The sequence below is a fragment of the Triticum dicoccoides genome, chromosome 1A (genome assembly GCF_002162155.2).
Source record: "Triticum dicoccoides isolate Atlit2015 ecotype Zavitan chromosome 1A, WEW_v2.0, whole genome shotgun sequence".
Taxonomy (NCBI): Eukaryota; Viridiplantae; Streptophyta; class Magnoliopsida; order Poales; family Poaceae; genus Triticum; species Triticum dicoccoides.
In genome coordinates, this window is record NC_041380.1 from 219,077,336 (window position 1) to 219,094,909 (window position 17,574).

The following is a 17,574-nucleotide window of genomic DNA, read 5'->3' on the forward strand; positions in this document are numbered from 1 at the left end:
AGTATTTGGCACACCATGCAAGCGAATAATTTCACGAAAGAACAAATCAGCAACATTAACAGCATCATCGCTTTTATGACATGGTATAAAGTGTGCCATTTTCGAGAATCTATCCACGACAACAAATATGCTATCCCTCCCCTTCTTTGTTCGAGGTAAACCTAAAACAAAGTCCATAGATATATCCTCCCAAGGAACACTAGGTACAGGCAAAGGCATATATAAACCATGAGGATTGAGTCGTGACTTAGCTTTTTGACATGTAGTGCATCGAGCAATAAAACGCTCAACATCCCGTCTCATCTTTGGCCAAAAGAAATGTGTAGCAAGTATGTCCTCCGTCTTCTTCACGCCAAAGTGTCCCATTAATCCTCCTCCATGCGCCTCCTGCAACAACAAAAGACGAACGGAGCTAGCTGGAATGCATAGCTTCTTAGCACAAAACACAAATCCATCGTTAACGACAAACTTGTTCCACATTCTTCCTTCTTTACAATTCTGCATTACATCTTTAAAATCAGCATCATGCACATATTGATCTTTGATGGTCTCCAAACCAAATATTTTGAAGTCAAGTTGTGAAAGCATAGTATAGCGACGAGACAATGCATCAACAATAACATTTTCTTTTCCCTTCTTGTGTTTAATGACATAAGGGAAAGTCTCAATGAATTCAACCCATTTAGCATGTCTACGATTCAGTTTAGCTTGACTTTTAATATGTTTCAAAGATCCATGATCAGAATGTATAACAAATTCTTTGGGCCATAAATAATGTTGCCATGTTTCTAAAGTCCGAACAAGAGCATATAATTCTTTATCATAAGTAGAATAATTCAGACTAGGCCCACTCAATTTTTCAGAAAAGTATGCAACAGGTTTGCCATCTTGTAATAACACACCTCCTAATCCAATTCCACTAGCATCACATTCAAGCTCAAAAGTCTTATTAAAATCAGGAAGTTGGAGTAAAGGAGCATGTGTCAACTTATCTTTCAATACCGTGAAGGCTTCTTCCTGTGCGGTACCCCAAACAAAAGGCACATCCTTCTTTGTAAGCTCGTTGAGAGGTGCAGCAATGGTGCTGAAATCTCTCACAAAACGCCTATAGAATCCAGCGAGGCCAAGACAACTCCTCACTTGTGTGACCGTTTTGGGCTGCGGCCAACTCTCAATAGCTTCAATCTTGGCTTTATCAACTTCAATTCCCTGTGGAGTAACAACATAGCCAAGAAAAGATACTCGGTCGGTGCAAAAGGTGCACTTCCCTGAAAAACTGTAAAATCTCACCGAGCAACCTGAAAACTGATACCACTTGATAGAGGCGAGGGTCCCGATCTTTCGATGAGATGATAACTATCGATTTGGTGGAGACGACTTTGACAATCCGACTACAAACATGCACGACGTTGCGCCTTAGCAATCGCTAAACCAATCTCCTGAGGTTACTGACGATGCCGGAAGCACGGTCAGCCTGACCACGAAGGTCTATTCCTGCAAGCAATCGAAGAACGAGCAAGAATATGATAAAGCAATCTGAATATTGCAAATATATATGAGGTATTGATAATGGTGGGGATCCGGAAGCGGTCTTGGTCTGGTCGTTGGACACAAACGAAGTACACGAAGTTGCAATGGCTAACTTTTAACTAAACAAATCCCAAAGTCTAAACGATGCCCTAAGGGCTGTATATATGGAGGAAGAGGGGGGAATTTCGTGGCCCTTGGTGGAGGGGTCCGAAATCAACCCTATCTCTTGTTTCCCCACACATACGGACTCTAAAAATAGCCTATACTTATGTATTTCGAAATTACATGGGCCTGGCCCAATAAAAAGGTGATGCAGCACCTAAAATAGCCTCGGGACGAAATTTATGAAGTGGCATCTTGTATATTTCGTCCAAGGCTTCATGCACCCATTATGGTGGCTTCAAAGTCCTGAAATCATCACTTGTAACTGGGTTCTTGTTTCCCTTGCGCATGCCATCATCTCCATGCTTGTTCTTGCTCCAATGTTCATCCTTCTCCAAGCTAGGCCCTTCATTTGTAAGCAAAACAAATGTATCCAATTTAGGCAGCATCATATTCTCATGAACATTAGAATCATTACCAAGAAACGAAAGTACCTGGTAATTTAGTTGGCGTGCACGAGCTCTAGTAATTGGTCCAGTATGTATAGCAGCAGGGGCTGTGGGTGTAACAATTGTATTGATGTCCTCATCAGGGGGGAGGGCGGAGCCCCCGTCGCCCATCTCTTCCCATTCTGCTTGCTTCTTGCTCTTTGCTCCATCGCCAGTTGCAACACCAATGGCGCCGTCGAAGAGGTTTTCCGCCGCGGAGAAAGGGAAGGCCCCTCCCGAGGGGCCCGGCTCTCCGGCGCCCAAGCATGGACGCGGCCGTCCCCGCTAGCACTCCGTGACCCCCATCGCGGCCCCGCGCAGCCGTGGCGGTGCCGCTTCGCATGGCAGGGGCCGCTCCAGACGCGGCGGTCCTGTCGATGAAGGGAGACGTGCCGTGGTCGCGCGGCCTCCCCTGCAGCGCTTCCACTCGGCGGAGGTGCTGCCGGAGTTCATCATCTGGTCGGAGAACCCGGCCGGCAACTGGCTTCAGCTCCTATGTTTCTTCGCCGATGAGCTTCCAGCCTCTGGTCTAGGCGGGCTTTGGCTGCAGGCGGACGGCTGCTGCAGCAGGTCCTCTTGGGTCGCGGTCGAGGTCTCCGTTGCGGGCAACATAGCCCTTGCCCGTGGCTGGCAGACGTTTGCCCGCGCGTGCGGCCTGGGCAGGTGGTGCACCCTCCACTTCAAGTATGACGGTGACGCGACCCTCTACGTGTGGGTGTTTGGAGAAGATGGTCTCCGCGCCGGGTGCTGCCCCGAGGTCAACGACAGCGAGGAGGTGCTCGGCCTTGGCGATGTTCGTGAAGAGGACGAGGGTGAACCCGCCCTTGGGGCCGACCACATCTCATCCAGCTACGGCGGCTCTTCCTCCAGCGACAGCCCCAGCAGCGGCGGTTACGACCAGCCGCCGCGCCCGCTTTGAGTGCGGCAGTGGGTCGTCTTGTCGCCGCGCCTCCGTGAAGGGCGAGGAGGGGTCCGGCTGAGCTCAGGATGGCATTGGGAGCCTGCCCGTGTGAACCGCTGTAGGGGCAGATGCCACTTTTATTTTGTTCTTCCTTTCCTTCCAGCATAAAAAAGAATCCAGAATGGGCCCAGAGGGGCGTGTATCGAACTATGATCTCAATTACTATGTTATGTTTGTTGCTCCTGTGCTGTGTCGCAACTTCGTCGTTTTGCGAAGGGATAACTTAGCTTGACTTGTTCGGAGTAGCCTCCTCCTCATGAGGCACTTGCTTGCTTCCCGGTGCCTGTCGATGCTTCCTTGACCTGATAGGCGCTTAGGAACTGCAAAAAATTCGTCAAGAGGTTTATCGTTCTCCCGAGGCTTGGTCGCGGGCACCGCTGGCATTGACCCAGCGCTTCGTATCACGATACCCGAGGGGCACGGATTGAGAGAGAGGTGCGCCAGCTTGTGGGCTCGAACAAGGGTACCTCGCGAAAAACAGAAGAAGGAAGCTCACGAAGGTACCTGTTCAGCCCCCTCGCGAGGAACGCGAGAGAGAGCACAGGCCGACCAAAGAAATGAAGGCAGAAACAAAGGCAGAAAGCGAAAGGGCGAGACCAGCAAGAGACACCAGAAAGCAAATTTCAATTAAAAAGGGGCAAGCCAACTTCGGAAAGCAAATGAAAAGTCGCGTCCGGCACCTAGTCTAGTCTTCGACGTCTTCTCACCAACGCGGAGCTAAGTGCTGCCACTAAGACGGGGGAGGGAGCCCCCAAGGCCCAAGGGCGGCACTCCTGAGACTCCGGGGCGTGTACAACCCCACTCATTATTACGTGAGAGTGTCACGGGCAGCGATCTTCACAGGCGCTGGGCCTTATTCATAGGCGCTGGGCCTTTCTTCACAGGCGCCAGGCCTTCTTTACAGGCGCTGGGCCTTTCTTCAGGGGTAGAACTTCCGGAGGTGCTGAATGTTCCTGGCGTTCTGGATGGGTATCCCGTCCTGTGTTTCCAGCGCGTGGCGGCAGGCCTGCAAACATGGATGACCTTGAACGGGCCCTCCCACATGGGTGAGAGCTTATGCAGCCCTTCCCTGGAGAGGACCCGCCTTAGGACGAGGTCACCCACCTCGAGCATCGTGGAGCGGATGCTACGATAGTGGTACCTCCGCAACGCCTGCTGGTAACTTGCCGCCCGTAGTGCTACTCCGCAGCGATGTTCCTACCCCAGCATGAGTTCCATCCCCCGCCTGGCATCCTGCTACGTTTCATCAAACGCCAAGACCCGTGCGGAGCGATGCCCGACCTCGTGAGGGAGGACTGCTTCCGCTCCATAGACGAGGAAGAACGGGGTCTCGCCCATCGACTTGGTGGCGGTGGTGCGGATGGACCACAACACGGACTGGAGCTCATCGTGCTGGTCCCTGCCGTAGGCCTCGAGCTTCTTCTTGAAGATCCTGGTCCTGAGGCCCCTCAGTACATCCGTGTTGGCACGTTCGGCCTGGCCAGTGCTCCTGGGGTGCGCTACCGAAGCATAGCAGATCTGCGTTCCAAGGTTAGAACAATATGACTTGAAGAGATTACTAGTGAACTGCGAGCCATTATCGGTGATGATGCGGTTGGGGACCCCAAAACGGCTCACGAGGCCCTTGATGAACTTTACCACAGAGCCAGTTGGGATGGTGCGGACGGCTTCAACCTCCGCCCACTTAGTGAACTTGTCGATGGCGACGTAGAGGTATCGATAGCCCCCAGGCGCTCGAGGGAACGGGCCCAGGATGTCTAGCCCCCACACTACAAACAGCCACGAGAGTGGAATGGTCTAGAGGCCCTGAGCTGGCTGATGGATCTGCTTGGCGTGGAATTGTCAGGCATCACAGGACTTCACCACCTCAGCTGCGTCATTGAGTGCCGTAGGCCAGTAGAATCCACTGCGGAATGCCTTGCTGACGAGGGTTCGCGATGACGAATGGTGCCCACAGCCCCCGCCGTGTATGTCGGCTATCAGAGGGGAACATAGATATCATTAGCCAAATATGTAACACTGGTAGAGTTGAAAAATAGAGGGGATGTACACGCAGTGGCGGGTGTCATATGCGGTGGATCTGGTGCGCCGCACCGCCACATTCCATGATTGCAAGATCTTCCTTCGCGACGACATCCAACGGCTCATCCTGCTCGATTCTCGCGAGTGCACGATGGATGTGTGCTACATGCACGAGGGGGAATGGATCGACGTGGGCTGCTTCGTCTCCTTCCCATGCCACTTCGCCAGGATCGAGGACCGCCTGCCGGTGGTGGGCTCGTCGCGCGGTGCTCCAACGTGTGTCGACGAGTCGACGGGGCGCACGGATCGTGCTGATCTGGAGAAAGGGGATGCGGTACACGGGGACAAGGTTGAGGTGGTCGTGCACGCCCCCCCCCCGACCTCCACCACGACCGGACAGGAGACCGGGGTGCTCGGGCGTGGCCCCGACCGCCATGACCCAGATCCTCGACACGTGGGGGCAGCGGACACAAACTGCCCGGAACCGTCACGGGCTAGGGTTTCGGCCCATGCCCCAGGTACTAATACGCTGCTACCTCGCTCTCGCTCCGTGTTTTCAAATCTCGATGAGTGCCTGCTCCATCTCTGGGAGGCGCCACAGAGGGGAGAAATTAGGGTTCCTCCCTCCTTCCCTTAGTGGGAGGGCAAAATCCACGGCGACGCTAGGTCCTTTGCTCAGATCGTTGCTTGCCCACCTCCACCCAAAAATCCAGATCCGAAACAAGGTTGTGGGGGCGGAGAGATGATGGGGAATGGCTTCGGTGCAGGCAAGCATGGCCACGGGGCTGGACGGTTCGATCGTGGCGGTGGCCGTGGCCGGGACAACAACGTGTGGAAGCGCAAGGAGGACATGGGGCAGTCCTCGACCAACAAGACATCAGGCTCTAGCGACATGAGTTTCGACACATGGGACGTCGCGGGGGTGCGGGAGGATCTGGGCCGCCGCGCCCGGACTACTGATCGTCTGCTGTCGACAACAACGACGGGGACCAGATCACATGATGGCTTCAAGGCAAAACACCTTTGCCTGCTGCGGGGCGAGATCCAATCACCCACGCTGGTAACCCTAACCCTACCCCTGATGCATGTCAGATCTGCAATACTGTTGGTCATTACACGGCTAGATGCCCTCAGGCTCCGTGTGAGAGATGCAAGAAGAGAGGTCACTTGTCATTATTTGCACTGAATTACTTCCTTGGGAATGTGTTCCTGCTATGTGTGGCTTCCAGTCTAAGGGGCAGGGCTTCTGTTACATTCCTGATTATAGTGTAGAGAGACAGTCGTAGAGAGAGAATACCAATGTGCTCATAACCATTGTGGAAGGGGCCATATCTAAGCAAGATCCACAGGATGATATGGGGGTGTACATTGGGCAGGGCTGGAGATGTTCTACTCATCTCATAACCCCTAACAAATATGTCATGAGGTTTCCTAATATGAGAGAGGCTGAATGTGCTATTTTTGTGGAATACATAAACCTCAAAAAGCATCAAACAGTGGTCAGAATACACCATGGTATGATGACATGGACTGTGAGGGTCCACTTGAGATTGCCTAGGTGAAAATTAGTAAGATGCCTCTTAATAAAAGATGTGACAAGAATGTGGCTTTTGCTGGTGGGCTTGTTGGGGTGACTTTAGAGATCGATATGTCAACTATTAAGCGCCCTCATCTGTTCGGGTTAAGATTGGATGCCGCAGTAATGATAATCTTCCTGTTTCTACCGAGGGTTGCATGGGGGCGCTTTTAAAATTTTCATTATGAAGTAGAAGAAGTTCTAGTGAGGAATCCGGTGAAGGAAGATGATTCTGTGCCTATTAGAAATGATCAGAAAGATACCCTGATGTCCACTCCAAAAAGGAAGAGGCAGGACGGGGGCACTGAACCATCTAAGAGTGCTCATGCTCCTGTTGAGCATGGCACATCTGCTTTCAGGGGGGAAGGCCTGTCACCTGCTCCCTCTTGAGAAAGAGAAAGAAAAAGAGGAGGATAACCTGTCAGACTTCTATGAAAGTGATGATGATAAGACTTTATTTATTGAGAAATTGGTCAACGAGAATTCTGCTCAAGAGGGCTGTGAAGTGAAATCAGATGGAGGAAAAAACTCTGATCATGAGGAAAACACACCTGATAAGTGCACTGATGTGCAAACCTTGCAGGTGAATGTACTTCCTTTGATCGAGAAGAAATGTTCATATGTGGAAATTGTAACTGGTGTTTCGCAGGTCTCAGAAGTTACAGGAGAGGTGGATCCAAAGCTGAAGGTATCAGATGATTATCTGGTACATCTACCATCGCCTGATTGTGATAATGAGATAATTCCCACACCTCCATTGGTCCCTGAGACTAACTTGAGGTTTAGTCTTTGATGTGGTCAGGAGAGGCCAGGAGACATGATGCAAAAACCATGGAAGTGGCCAAGAAGAAAAATCTGGAAGGTAACCCGCAAAACCCTAGAAAAAATTCTTTTGCTGCTTTTGGGGATGCTGAGTTAATAAGTAGAGCTAATAAAATGGGGGTCCTAATTCTAGATGATCACTTCACCTGCATTGATATCCTGCATGAGTTAGATGATGTTAGAGGAAATCTGTTGAGTAAACAGGACAATATTAATAAGGAAAATGAGAAAGAGGATGACTTGGTGGTCACAAATGGGCTGGGAAAGCAAGCCCCCCTTAGTTTATCTTGGTTAGAACAAGATGAGTATTGTATTGAAGATTTCTGTTCGTATAAAAATGGGAGCAGAAAGAAAAAAAGAAAATATGATGTCAAGCTATCTAGGCATGTGACTAGAAGCCAAAAGAAAATGACGGTAGAAAACAAAGATATTGGTAACTCTGCCCTGGCCCCTGGCAGGGTTACCAGGTCCAAAAAATAAAAAAACTGTTCCAAATGAGAGGTCTCATTTGGAACTGCAGAGGGGTGGGCATTAAAGGAATGGCCACGTGCCTCTCTGACCTAATAAGTGACCATTCCCTTGATTTCCTGGGTCTACAGGAAACCATGAAGAAACATTTCTCCCCTAAATGCTTGAGGAAAATTGATCCTTTTAATATTTTTGAGTCGGTCTGGATCCCCTCACGTGGCAAATCAGGTGGTATCATTGCAGGAGCTAGAATGGATAATTTGGACTTAAGGTCTAGTAAGAAAGGAAAGTTCATGATCTAGCTTGATCTAAAAGATAGGAAGAATAAATCTGAATGGAGTATTCTAGTGGTGTATGGCCCAGCTCATGAGCACATGAGGGAGGAGTTCCTTCTGGAACTTGCTCAATTTTGTTCTGATATGAACAAACCCTACATAGTTGGGGGAGACTTTAACATCTTGAGGCATGGTGGAGAGAAAAATAAAAAATTACATGACCATAAATCTATTGACATGTTCAACTCTGTCATTAATTCATATGGCCTGAGGGAGATTTATTATAGTGGAGGGAAATATACTAGGACAAATAACCATACCACCCCACCTTGGAAAAGATAGACAGGATTCTGATGTCTTGTGACTGGGAAAGCTTGTACCCATTGGTAATTGTTAGAAAGCTGGTTAGAGAGTTATCTGACTGTTGGGGGTTGGGTGCGACATATGCCAATGGATGGCTTATCATGGTGGGAGCGAGTAGAACGTCGCCGGTGCCTGGAAGTGGGATGAGGCGTAGGCACGTACGCCAGCGTACTTTACCCAGGTTCAGGGCTCTCCTAGGAGATAACACCCCTAGTCCTGCTCTGCGGGGTCTATGCATGATCACTAAAGCACTAGTGAGTACAACGGTGATCCTCGAGCTGTATGCTAGAGGTAGAAGAAGGCAAGGCTTGCTGTCCTCTCCCCCTAGGTGTGAGTCTAATTCTAACAGGTTCCAACCCATTTGCATGGGCGCCCTGGGGGCTTTATATAGGCCTACCCCCCAGGGGCACAGTGGTAACTTGGTCGGGTGTGGGACCCGGCTGTCAGTATCTCTGGTCGCTGGCTTCTCCGCCGACTGCCGTGGCCCACCGCCTGGTGGGCCCTACCGGCTGGTCTGGTATGGAGCCGACAGGCTGCCCCTGCCACTCATGGGTCTTGCCGGCTGTGGATTACTGTGGCCGTGATGCTAATGACGCTTGATTGGTCAGGGGAGCATGGCTACAGTCCCGCCGCCTGGCAGGAGATTACTGTAGCCACTTCGAGTCTTATCTGGTTAATGGTGCGCAGGCCCCGAGGAAGGAACGGGCCACCTGCTAGAAGACGGCCTCCCCATGGTCCGACTGCTGAGGCTCCCGCTGTCTTCCGGGCTCTCGCTGACCGGTAGGGCCCGCCGTCCTTGGGCCGTACCGACAGGCGGTCGTGGGAGCAGGGCTTTGCCTGTCAGGAGTGACATCAGGGGTGGAGTGGCAACAGTGCTGCGCCGGGCGGAGATCTTTGTACGGAGCACTATGGCCACGCCCGGCCCTGGATACGAGGGCGATGGGCTACACTGTTGCCTCACCCTGTCCTGTCTTCTTTAATGGGGGTGCAGACTTTGAGGGCACCGTGGGCCGACTGTTGGGAGCCAGCCTCTCTAGAGGCCACCTGCTAAGAGTCGTCCCGTCTTGGAGCCGCCTTCCTGAGCATGGCTGCCTTCTGGCAGTCCACCATTCAGCCAGCCGGCCACCAGAAGGCGGCACTTCACCTTGACATCTTGAGGGGCGGAGCCGGCCCGATGTCTTGAAAAGTTCGGAGACTCGGGTTAGGCTACCCGTGACCCATTACTCCGACAGCAGTCCCCGAAGCTGGTGAGGCGCCGCGGTTGATGAGCCAAGGAGCCTCAATAGTTTCCTCCTCTGGGTGCTCTGAAAGAAGCCTCGTCCGACTCCCGGGAAGCCGGTTCGCAGGAGTCGGATACGTCCACTCGGATCTTCCTGGAATTTTGAATGCATCGGCGAGAACGAGGTGGCGTGCTGGCTAAGCTTCTCAACTCACTACCTATCGTGGGCATGCCACGTGGTGCCAGCCAGCCGGGCCAGCCTGCGAGCCCACGCGCGCGATGGGACGCGTCTGTAGGCTGGGCTCGCCACCATCGGGCCTCGGAGCGTGAGCGGATCTGCTGCGGCCGAGGTGGGCGGTTGTGCTTCCCCGCGGAGTTATTGCACGCAGTAACCCGCACGAAAAAGGTGGGGGCGTGGGGTCGTGGGCACAGTTAATCCCACGATCCCACGCCCGCCCCCTCGGCTTCATAGCCCGTAGGCTATAAGTAGGGGAAGTGATGGGAGCGGCGGAGCACGCGCACCCCTCCACCCCGTCCTCTCCTCCTTCTTCTTCCTCTCACCGCAGTGCCTCCGAGCCACGCCGGAGCCCTGCCGTAGCTCATCCTCGTCGAGCTCATCCGCCCGAGCCCTCCTTGCTGCGTCTATTCCCAGCTCCCTCACCGCGTCCTCTCTTCGTCGATCTCTCCATGGCGCGCGAGCGAGGAGGAGACTAGGATGGGTCCAACGTTAATGAGGACCACATTACTTTCCTCCGCAAGACGCAGCGTCTTCTCAGCGCGGGCCTTGTGAAGGCACGCGTGCCACTGGAGGGGGAGATCTTGCTGGCGCCGAAAGAAGGCGAGCGGGTCGTCTTCCGCTCACACTTCATCCGTGGCTCCGGCCTGCCGGCGAGCGATTTCCTCCGCTCGTTTCTACATCTACGTGGAGAATGGGGACCCGGCCATCGACTTCATCAACCTGCCGGCCTACGTAGCCGGCCCGCATGTCGAGCCCCGGGCCAGCTGGGGCTACAAGACGAAGCCGGTATCAGCAGACGGCACCGCCGCAATCCAACGGCTCCGGGAGCTGACTGAGACCGAAGGCCTCAAGGCGTCCGACTTGCTGGTCGCCTTCGTTGAGCGCCTGGTTCTCCCGCTCCAAGGTTGGCCGCACCTGATCAGCCGGATGAGTAGGCATCGCTACCTGTGCCGGCTGAGCACCAAGGAGATGCCGACTTTCGAGGTCGCGAACTTGGTGAACGAGATCTCTGGCTTCAAGCCGGAGGGGTCTTGGAGCTTCGGCAAGCGGCCATATTCTCGCACCGACCCGCCTCCTGCGGTAAGTTTCCCAACTCTTCTTTTTGATACTCATCTTAGTCTTGATCTTGGTCTTGATCAGCCGGCCTTTCATCATTTGAAACAGATCTATATGTCGGACGCGACGGCCGCCCTCGTAGGGGCGGGCGACGACTCCCAACCGGACCGGGCGGCGAGCGACGTGGACGACCCCGACTTGGGGGCGGCCGCCTTGGAGGACACCACGACAGGCGGCATCTACGAAGCCGGCGGCTCCGAAGAAGCTGCATCGAGACTTGGCCTAATGATGATGATGAGGAGGAAGAGTCGCGCCCTACGCAGGGCGCCGGCAGGGCGGACGCGGGCCCCTCTGTCGAGCCGACTGCTCGAGGCGGCACGCGTAAGCGTAAGCAAGGTGCTGTCTTGTTCGGCAGCGCGCCGAAGAAGGCCAAGAATCCAACCGCCACGACTAGGCAGAAAGAGGCCACAACAAAGGCAACCAAGTACCAGAAGCTCCCAAAGGCGCCTCCTATGGTGTCAGCGTAAGTATCTTTTCCCTTGTGTTCTTCTTTCTTGTTGATTCTTTATGGACTTCCTTTGTTTTATTTCTCGATTTTTGGGCTCCGCTCTCTCTTGAGAAGTCGGCCGCCGCCTCGATCGTGCGGTCGACGGAGACTTCCACCACCACCCGACGAATCGATCCGGCCGCCGACCACCAGGAGGCGACGGAGCGAAACGCGCGGGAGGCGTGCAAGGAGCGGGATGCCGCCCGCCTGGAGAAGGCGGAGGTCGCCGCTTTGAAGAAGCTGGCGGAGGCTGAAGCTGCCGACGTGGCGAAGAAATGGGCCATGGAAGCCGCACGCCGTCAGTCAGCAATATTCGTCAACCCCCTGAACTCTGCGCCGCCACCACCAGAGTTCATGGCGCCAATTAGGGGAGTCGGCTATGAACACCCGGTCATGGAGAGGGACGACGGCGACGTCACCATGCCGGACCTGATCGTGCCCCCGCCACCACCCTCCGAGGAGGCGCGGGACAAATAGCCGTCCGACTTGCCAGTGCCACCAGCCGGAGCCAAGCTGGTGACGGGCCCAACTCCAGAGGTCCGCACACCCTCACGCCGCCGATTTGCAAAAGCGGCCTCGGTGCCACGCCCACTGAAGACTGGCGCCGCGAGCTCTTTAATCCCGGACACCGAAGCGACTAGCGCTGCGCCCGTTGGGTGGGTGCGGGGAGGCGGGACGGGCCCTTTGAACAAGGCAATCCTGGACGTCCAGGCCATGCTTCGCGCAGAGGCCGACGCGCTCAAGCACTGCAACAACGCGTTCCTGGAGTCGCGAGCAGCCATCCGGGTATGCTTCTTGCTTTTTTGATTCTTGCACTGCTTCATGGGGGCGCGCCAGCGCACCCACTTGGTGTAGTCCCCGAGTTTCGGGCCGGCTGCTGAGCAGGCGACACGAAACTTTAATTGGCAAGCTCTGAGTACTGATACTGTCCGATATCTTTGCTGCAAGATTATCACAACCTTCGTGCGGCCGCCTTCAACTCCAAAGTCCAGGAGTCGGATCAACGGGCCACTGACTTGTCGGAGAGCCGGAGTAAGTCTTTTTCTTTCTCTGTGGGGGCGCGTTGGCGCACCCGCGGGCTGTAGTCCCTGAGATTCGGGCCGACTGCTGAGCAGTCGGGCCGGATCTTCCTGGCAACTTCTTTTCTCTTTGTTGACTGTTGATGTCCTTTTCTTCTTCTACTTTTGTAGAGGCCAATGCCACCCTGCAGCAGCAGCTGGGCGAAGCTAACACCGCGCTGCATGCCAGGGAGGCAGACTGCAACAAGCTGGCCGAGGAGCGTGACCGGCTGGCCACGCAACTGGCAGAGCAGGCGGAGCTTCTCAAGAAGGCCCAGAAGGAGGCGGAGGACAAGGTGGAAGGTCTCCTTGCTGAGTTCGAGATCGAGCACTCTTCCTGGACCTGACAAGGAGGCAATGCTGACAGCCGGCTTTGGCGAGATTGAAGACATGGTCGATGGTAAGCCGCCTTCTTTACTCTTTCTTTAAGCCGCTGGCTTCTGGACGGGCCGACTTCTTGTTTCCGATCTGACTCTATGTTTTTTTGTCCGAGCAAACTTCTTCCCAGGTCACTCGGGTGCTGCCAAGTAGGCTATTGAGGCCGATCGCGATGGACGGAGGGCAGAAGGTGAGGAGATCACCGCCAATGCCCCCCGCACTCTTCGCGAGCAGCTCCTGAGCATCTAGGCTCGTCTTCGACCGACTCATCAGATGTTGCGCCGGCTTCAGCGTCTCGACGCCCAGGAGGTTGCCACCCTGTGGTCCGATATGCCGGCTCCGCGCTCGCCCAGCCGGACTGCCGACTGGCTGGAGGTGGCGGCCGATCACCTTGAGGCATGGAAGGGCTCCTCGGCCCGGGCCGGAGCACACCGGGCCTTGGAGTTCGTCAAGGCGTGGTACCCTAGGCTAAATCTAGCCCAATTGACCACGTTTTGATAGGAAGCCCAGGAGGAGCTGGTGTGTCACATCCCTAGTTCTGGTTTGCTCTAGGCTAGCTAGTCATGTGTGCATCATGGTTAAAATTCAATCAATTTGAAACGGGACTTGTGAAAGCCTCAGAAATCATTTTGGAAATGATCAAGATAAAAATTGCTTCAATTTGGCCGAAGAAAATGTTCATGTTTTTCTCAAATAATATTGGCCAGAGTTAAAATTCCAACCAATATTTTTGGGAGCTCAGAAGTATTTATTTTTGGCCATTCGAGTTAATCCAGTAAATATTTGTAGTGGATATATATATGTTATATATATTATATATGTCCAATAATTCTGATTTTTACTGTGGGGCTATGGAATAATCCAATTAGTTCCTATATTAATTTTCAGAAGAAAATAAATTGGTTTAGTATTTTACTAAATCATAAACAAAATTACAGAAATAGAAAAGAAAACAAAATAGGAAAAAAGGGGAGAGAGGTTTACCTGGGCCACTTACCAGCCGGCCTAGCTGACTGGCCACGCCAGTCGTCCCTCTCCTCTCGCCAGGAGGACAGGGGCGTGTGCTCGCCGCGCCGGCACGCGCCGGCCACCTCCTGCCTCCCTGCCTGTCTCCCCATCGCCCTGAGGATGCCACGCGACCCCTTGGTGCCCTCTCACTCCCTCCCGTGTCTCTCCCTCATCTGCCCCTCTCCCCCCGAGCACCACCGTGTGGAGTTCGTCGCCACCGACACCGTTCGCCGCGGCCACCGACCCTCCCTCGCCCATCCAGTGTACCCAAGAGCCCCGAGTCGTCTTCCTCATCCTCTCCACCGAGCCATGGAACAAAGGACGCACCACAACATCGCTAGCATCGCCGTTTCCATCGCCGGACACCGTGGATCCTCATTGTCGATTCGGGAGCTACCGGGCGTCTCCGACCTCGCCCTCGCGCTCGTTGGACTCGCTGTGAGCCTCCGCACCGAATCTCCCTCTCCCCGATGCCGATTTCTTCCTCTAACCGCAGGCTTCGTCGAGCCCGAGAGCTCATCGCCGCCGGCCACGAGGTCGCCGTGGCTAGAGCCCACACATGTTGCGTCCAAGCACGCTGTCGTCCTCAGCGCGTTCCCGGGAACCCAGAGCACCTACCCACTCTTCCTCCCATGCACCGTAGTGCTCTGTCCATCTTCACCGAACTCCGGCCGCCGTGCAAGTTCCTGCCGCCGTCGACTTAGGCCACCAGAGCTGCTGCTACGTGCACCACCCGAAGCGGACGAGCCTCCTCGTCGCGTAGACGCACTTCGCTGTCCATATGGTCACCGGAAAGGAAAACCCGAGCATCGCCGCCGTCTCTGGATGTCGCGGGCGGCTTAACTCCGGCCGTGCCGATGTGGCACCGTCATTAGTGGCTAATGACGCCACTAACTAACCCCTAGCTCACTGGCGGATGGACCCCACTCTTTATTAACCCTAGCTTTATTTTCCTGCTTAGATTATTTTATAACCCAGCGGGACCGACACGTCATCATTGACTTTGCTGACGTGGCATTGACCAGACCCACCTGTGAGTGACACTAACCAGCCCCGTGTCACTGACGTATGGACCCCACTGGTCAGGTTTGACCAGGACCGTGCCCCGTTGACCTGCTGACATCATGAAGATGTCAGGCTGACGCAGTAATATTTTTCTGGAATTTAAATAAATCCTAAATGATTTGTTTAATTCAAAAAATATCCAAAACTTTGAAAATTCATAGTAATTAAACCGTAACTCCAAATGAAATAACTTATATATGAAAAATTATCAGAAAAATTCAATCTATTCATCTGTACTAGTTTCATGCATGACAAACCAACCTAAACCTGGTGTATAGATGAAAACACATAAAGGGCATTTAAAATTCTTAAGTTTGGAGTTGCATTTGAATCCTTGATTCAAATGAGCTCAATTGAACTTGTTGCTGTTTGCATTAGCACAAACAACATCACATATACATGCCATGATCATGCATCATATTGTCGCATTTGCATTGATTGTGTTCTTCTCTATTGCCGGTGCTTGTCCCCTCTTCGTAGGCGTATCCCGACGATGAGTTCGATGACACCGATGAAGAGCTATAATATCTTCAGAAGTGCTAGGCAAGCAAAACCCCCTTGTTCATTCTGATACAATCCCACTCTCTCGCTCCTGCTCTCTTTTATTTCATTAGGACAACAACGTTTCAACTGTTACATGCCGCGGTAGCTGAACCCCTTTCCTCTGCATGACCTGTCATTGCCACACTAAATAGATGAAACCCACTAGCATGAGTAGGAGTTGTTTGAGCCCTGATGTGCCTACTCATTCATGCTTGTTTATCATGCCTGTTACTCCTTAGAGTTGAGTCAGGTCCGATTCATCGGGGATGAATTGGAATGTGGTGAACATGTCCTATTATTGAGAGCTAAGTGTGTGAACACGATTTGGTAAAGGTAGTGGTGAGAGGCCATGTAGGAGTACATGGTGGGTTGTCTCATTGCAGCCATCCTCAGGAACTGATTTCTGTGTTTGTGATCCATGAACAGTTACTACCACACATTGGGCTCCGGGCGCTCCAAGCTCTCTCGACTTATTAATCAACCTGATCTCTGTCCAGGAGTTGCAACTAGTTTCTGGTGTTTGTAGGTAGTGTTAGTAGTCTACCAAGTGGCACCCAATACAAGTGGGCTTGGGACAGACTAGGCACAGTGGCACGGTGTACCAAGTGGCACCCGGATGGTGGGCTTGGGAACCCTGCTCACATCGTTTGGGGCCGTGAGCGACACCCCAGCCGGATCTACTTGCGGATGGAACCCGAATAGGCGATAAACCTGGACAAGAGACTTGTGTGATTAGTCAGGTCTTGGCCGACTCCCGCACCAGGCTTCCGCTTGAAGGTTGTCGAGATACACGACGTGTACATGGTGGTAAGTGGTGAGAGCGTGTGTGAAGAAGTACACACCTGCAGGGTTAACATCATCTATTCGAATAGCCGTGTCCGCGGAAAAGGACTTCTAGGTTGCCTGTACAGTTCATAGACAAGTGAAAGTGGATACTCTAAAATGTGCAAGATAAGCGTGAGTGCTATGGATGGCCTTCTCGTCGGAAGACGGGAGTGGATCCATAGTGGTGTATTGATATGGTGAATATGTGGACTCATGTGCTCCACCTCAAAAAAGTTACTTGCAGTCATAGTTTAGGATAGCCTCTGAGTCAAAGCTGGCTTGCTGAAGTCAAACTCCACCAGCCCCTTTGTTGATACTGATGCATATGTAGCTAGTTCTGATGTAAGTCTTGCTGGGTACATTTGTACTCACGTTTGCCTATTTTATGTTTGGCAGAGAGACATCAGTCTCGCTAGTAGTTCCGTGTGGACTTCGACGTTTAACTTGATACCTCAGCTACGATCTTGTGCCCTCGGCAGGATCGGGTAGATAGTCAGGCTTCTCAGCCTTTTTCATTTGTAGATGTGTGTACTCAGACATGTTAAGCTTCCGCAATTGCTTTGACTTGTATGCTCTGAATGTTGGTTCATGAGACCCATGTTTGTATTATCTGGCTCGTTGGAGCCTAATGAATAAATACTTGAGTCGTAAATTTATGTTGTGATGCCATGTTGTATTTACACATATCGAGCATATTGTGTGGATGATTGAAATGCTTGGTATGTGTGGGATCCGACAACCTAGTTGTTCATCCTTGGTAGCCTCTCTTATGGGGAAATGAAGTCTTGTGCTTCCATGAGCCATAGTAGTCCGCTACAGCCCAGTTCACCGGAGTCCTGCTAGCCCAGCACTACTGCTCCGGAACACTTAGACTGGCCGGCATGTGATTCACTTTGTTCCTGTGTCTTTCCCTTTGGGGAAATGTCACACGGTGACATCCGCAGTCCTGCTAGCCTGCTACAGCCCGGGTTCCCGGAGTCCTGTTAGCCCAGTTGCTATAGCCCGGATTCACACGCTGCTGACCGACATG

General features: G+C 52.9%; 1 pseudogene; it reads left to right on the forward strand.

Moving 5' to 3' along the window:
* Window positions 1–5,125: 5,125 nt before the first annotated feature.
* On the forward strand, window positions 5,126–7,999 carry LOC119352516 (annotated as a pseudogene).
* The last annotated feature ends 9,575 nt before the right edge of the window (window positions 8,000–17,574 follow it).